Here is a 4,809-nt window from a genome sequence, read left to right on the forward strand (position 1 = left end):
GTAGGCCTTTCTCAGCAGAGACGTACCAATGGTCAAAGCGTGTGAGAAGAGTGTACTCGATGGCAGTAAGGTTCAGGGAAACGTAACTCCAGCCGAGTGAGGCGCCAACTCACCCGGGTTGGAAGGGTTATTACCAAAAGACAAAAAATAATAAATGCTGGCCAGGCTGCAGAGGGAGCACAGGCGGGCGCCGAGGTAAACGGCTCAGCTGCGGAGCTTCCTCTAAGAGCTGGGGTCCCCCTGCCCTGTGCCCCACAGCGGAGGCGTCAGTGTGGGCGCAGGCAGCCACGCCCACGTTCACCGACGCGCCAGGGGCTCAGGGCGCCCCCTGGTGACGGGGACGCAGACGGCGGCGCTGCCACACGGAGGTCGGCCACGCGTCTTTGGTGGCAACCTGGGGGACCGAGGGCGCCTGTCCAGGAGACCGGCTGGGCACATGCGGAGACGCGGATTTAAGTTACTCGATGGTGTAGAAGTAGAGAAAGCAACAGGGCCTGGAGAGGATTTGATTTCTGATCAGGGGCTCTTCGTGGAGTGCAGTTCTTGTGTCAAAAGACAGAGCAATGCTGCAGCCTTCGCGCCCTTTTCCTGGAAAGCCTGCGCGAGGAACCGACCGGGGGCCTTGGAGTATTTACCTTTCAGTCCCACGGCCCCTTTGTGTGCGGACCTAGAGGTGGAAATCAGGGAAGTGTGAGACCCGCCCAGGCTCTGCAGCTGAGCTTCGGTCCTGTGTGCGGGCCTGGGGTCACGCGGCGGCACTTCCTGGCCCCGCTCCTTTACTCGTGCTTCCTTGGCCACCGTCAGACTGGTCCACTCGTGATCCTTCAAAACTGGACAGCTGCTTAAGTGTGCTCAAGACATGTGGGCCACGTGAGGCTGCTGGCTCCCCGGGCCCCTCCGGGGCCCCCGCTTTCCTCACGGCGCCCCACCCCTTCAAGGGAGACGCATTCCTTGACATCATGACTTTATTTCATTGTGAATGATATCTTTCCCCCATAGTACTGTTTCCTTGATATTTTTAATAACATAAACTATTAATTTTTATATAGTTTACTTTGTATATAGTGACTTTATTGAATTTCCTTCTTAATGAAAATTTCCCCAATGATTTATTTTCTTGAATTTTCTCTTCTGTTCTCTTTTTTATTACAAAAAGACTTTCAAACATGGAAAAAAGCATAACATAATGAATACTTATGTGCTTATCAACAAACTTAATGACTGTTTACATTTTCTTGGAACGTTGCCCCCAAACACAGAAAGGAAGCATCACTGACAGATGAGACCTCTGGTGTGCACCTCCCTGGCACCGATCCCTTCCCTTCCTCTCTCAGAGGTGATAGTGAATGAAAAATTCCTTCCTAGCCCTCTGCTGGGTTTCTACGTGCTCCTTATATTTTAGCTAAAATTATACTATTATTATGTGTGAACTATTATAAAACTAGGCATGGTGGTGCAGTCCTATAATGCCAACGTCAGGAAGCTGAGGCAGGAGGATCAAAAGTCTGAGCCCAGCCTGGTCAACATAGCACCTTAGTGAGACCCTAAAACGTAAAACCAGGGCTAGGGATGTAGCTCAGTGTGAGAGCCTTGGGTTCAATCCCCAGCATGGAAGGGGGAGGGAGGGAGGGCGCAGGGGAGAGGGAGAGGGGAGGGATGGTGGGATTCTGTGCTGTCAACAGTGCCCCGCTGTGATAGCTGCCATTCGAAAAAGCAGCTGCCTCACTGGCGTGCGCCCAGAGTCTCACAGGAGTTCCTGTCTGTGAGACGTTTCAGAAGCTCGCCTCACTCCTCCGGGCACAACCGTGAGATCCGTCGGGAGCAGGCTGCTTCTGGCCTTTAGCACAACTTCCAAAGCTGTTTGGGTGAGAGGGCCATGGATTCATTTCTGTGCTTTTCATAGCAGCTGCATAGTGAGCAGCCTGACCTGCAGCGAGAGCCAGGAATGTTTAAATGGAGGTGACTGAAGAGGGAGAAGACCTGAGCGCCTGTCTCGGGAGTGACTTCCCAGAGGAGGAGCCACCTCTGCTCCCACCCTGCACCGGCAGCCGCCCTGGGGTCCCCATGCTGGGATCTGCACAGACCTCTTGTCGGAACCAGACCACTCATAGGGCTTTTCGCTGCATGCTTTTCCTCCAAATGTCTCCAGACTATCCTCTGAGCAGGTTTCTTCTATCTTCAGCCCAGCTGATATTGAAAACAAACACCATTAATTTTTGTTGTTGTTCTGAATATCGAACCCAGGGTCTTCACACTGAGCTACATACCCAAGATCCTCCTTCCTCAGCCTCTCAGAATGCTAGATCATAGCACACACCATATGCCTAGCTAAAAATCGAAAGGGCTGGCAGAGAAACACATTTGAAGATGCTTTGGTGGCTGGCTCCTGGTGGCCTTCCATGGAGGGAGGGTCTGTTGCCAAAGGTCATCATGAACATTAGTCACCTACAGGGATAGGGCACAGTGGCTGCCCTGGACCCTGGGAGCCACTGCCACATAAGAAAACTTTCCATTGGTTTCTCTTTCACAAGGCTGAGGTCTTGAATATGCTGCCTCGTCTGGACGCAGGCCACAGGCTGCGGCAGGGCAGGGGTTCCGGCTCTCCCCCAGCGCTGGGCCATGACCGAGAGAAGAGAACAGAGCTGTGATCTGACCTGGGCCAGGGAGAGCCGTTCTGTACACATCCTGTCTGCTTTGGGAAAAAGAAATTAAGGAGACAATCAATTACCAGGAATCCGAAACCAACTCCTTACCTTCCCTGTAGGTAGCAGTCTTGGTCAGGGCCTCTGAATTTTCTGGGATCGTCGTCCTCTGCTCTACTCAGGGGGCCGAGAGTCCTGAACCCCAGTGTGTCCTTCAGAACTGTGGGCGCTGTCCTCGCCCTTCCTCTGACAGCGCTGCTGGGAAGGGCTCGTCGGGACCAATGACAGTGAAGACCCCAGGAGGAGCCGCCTGGGCGGAACCGGGGCACCGTCTCCCGGTCCCTTCTCTCGAAATCTCTGTTTTGCTTTCCTTCCTGAGAAGCGTCCCGGTGGTGGGACTCAGACTTGGGTTTCGGATGCCAGGTTCTCTGTGCTCGGAAGGAGACAATGAGGCTCCCTCCCGATGTTGGGGCAAAGCAGGATGGGCTGGGCAGCTGGATTAGGAGTTGGGATGCAGAGCCTTTCCTGGACCGGCGCAGGCCTTGCCCATGGCCACCTCCCAGGAGCCTCAGTGGTGTGGCTGCAACGTGTATCATTCAGCTCTGCACTGCTGGGACCAAGACCCCGGCACAGCACCCAGCTCGAGGGAGGAGGGCTTACCTCTGGTTCACCGTTTCTGACGGTTTGGTCCATGGTTGTCTGGCTCTGAGGCAGAAACACACGGATCTGTGTGGCTATGTGGAGGCAGCAGGGTGGCAAGGTGCTTGGAGGAGCTGAGAGCCACTGTGAGCTCCCAGCCAAGCCAGCTGGCGGCACTGGGGCCTCCCTCCTGCTGCAGGATGAGCCCTTTCCTGTCCCACAAAGAAAGGGGCTCGGTTCTTTTACAAGTGGTGGCGGTGATGTTTTCCTTTCATTGCCAGTTCATGTCGCATGTGGGGACTATCATTGAGTGTTTTGCTAAGACATGGTTTTTATCACTCATGTACGCCCCGTAATTGACCTCGCCATTGTCTTTGAATGCTTTTCTCTTGTAAATAACTCTGAGTTGAGCCTCTATGCCTGCCAATTTCCCCCATCCTTGGGGTGAGGTTGCTGACCGAAGGGAGGGGGTGTGAAGACTTTAGATACATTTTCCTCTGTTGCTGTCTGAGTTGTGCTCATCAAGGCTCCAGCAGCAGGGAAGGGGACCGTGGCCTTACGAGTGCTTGTGGGATGAGGACAGGCTCACTCAGCCCCCTTTAGGGCCAGCCTGGGCCAGCTGCAGTGGAGCAGGTGGGGTCCCGCGCGATGTCACACAGGAAGTGCTTCCTCCCTTCACACACAGACTTCGCTCCTGGGGACCAGGAGGCACTGAACCGCACGCAGGAAGCCAGCCAGCAGGAGGCCATCGATGGACTCCTCTCTGCAAGTGTGGGGCTCTGGGAGTCCCGGGGACCAGAGGGAGGGCAGCCAGTACCTGGGTGTAGTAAGGGCGGCCTCAGCCCCGTAACCAGGTGTAGTAAAGAGCGGGTGCATGCAAACCTGGGCATCATAAAGAGGAGGTACACTTCGTATCCAGGCATAAAAAGGAGGGCACAGCCCAGCACCCAGGTTAAGTAAGGAGGGTGGCACCCCAGGGCCCAGACACATGCCAGGTCTGGGTATCCTCTGCCCAGGGGAAGATCCTGCCCACCGCTGCTCTTGGGGTCATTGCGTTCTCTTTCTCCACTCACTGGCTGTGAGTGGCCAGGCACAGTGGAGGAGAGGTCATAGTCCAGCTGTCTGCTATGGTGCCCGACAGCCAGGGGCAGGGCAGACCTCTGGTGTGCAGATGCCAGGTCCCCGGGGATGGAGCCTTCATCCCAGGCTGAGAGAAGGGACACTGCAGAGTAAGATGCTGACCACTGTGGAGGACGGGTCACCTCTGTCCACAAGGCGAGAAGGGGCCGGGCCAGGAAGGCAGGAGAGCACACTGGGTGACTCAGCCACAGTGGAAATAGGACAGGGCCAGAGATTCCAGGCCCCAGAGACAGGATGTGAGGTCGAGGGTGGCATCTCTGTCCTGTGTAAAGGCTCCCCGGTGGCCTTTCTGTGGTCCCGTTCTGTGGAAAGGTAGCTGGTGGCAGAGGAGTGGCTGGACAGGGCAGAGAGGAAGGGACTGAAGTCATGACACAAAGACGTCTTGTAG

At 55.4% G+C, this 4,809-nt stretch overlaps 1 long non-coding RNA gene across 1 annotated transcript; it reads right to left on the reverse strand.

Moving 5' to 3' along the window:
- Window positions 1-1,621: 1,621 nt before the first annotated feature.
- On the reverse strand, window positions 1,622-2,820 carry LOC104875093. The gene is made up of 3 exons (XR_783933.1): window positions 2,754-2,820; window positions 2,085-2,187; window positions 1,622-1,927 (listed from the first exon to the last, which is right to left on the reverse strand). It is a non-coding gene; the product is annotated as an uncharacterized LOC104875093 (long non-coding RNA).
- Window positions 2,821-4,809: the final 1,989 nt, after the last annotated feature.

Source organism: Fukomys damarensis, unplaced genomic scaffold, assembly GCF_012274545.1.
Source record: "Fukomys damarensis isolate Sample0158 unplaced genomic scaffold, DMR_v1.0_HiC HiC_scaffold_11, whole genome shotgun sequence".
Classification (NCBI taxonomy): domain Eukaryota; kingdom Metazoa; phylum Chordata; class Mammalia; order Rodentia; family Bathyergidae; genus Fukomys; species Fukomys damarensis.